This window comes from Anomalospiza imberbis, chromosome 8 (genome assembly GCF_031753505.1).
Source record: "Anomalospiza imberbis isolate Cuckoo-Finch-1a 21T00152 chromosome 8, ASM3175350v1, whole genome shotgun sequence".
Taxonomy (NCBI): Eukaryota; Metazoa; Chordata; class Aves; order Passeriformes; family Viduidae; genus Anomalospiza; species Anomalospiza imberbis.
Window position 1 is genome coordinate 3,438,972 of NC_089688.1, and position 280 is coordinate 3,439,251.

The window sequence follows — 280 nt, forward strand, 5'->3', positions numbered from 1 at the left end:
CCCGGCCCCCGGGAGAGCCGGGCAGGGCGCTCCGGGCCGGGGGGCGCGGCCCTCGCCCCCCGAAGGAGCGGGCAGCGAGCGCACGGCGAGCCGCGACAGAGCCGCCCGGGGAAAAGCGCCCTGCACCGAGGAGCCTGGGGCTCTCCTGCCACGGCCAGGGAGAGGAGAGGGAGGAGGAACAGCAGCCCACACAACGCTGCTGGGCGAAAAAGCACCTCCCGAGGATGATGATGATGATGATGATAAAAATGATGTTTAAAACCAAGCAGTGCTGGAGGCT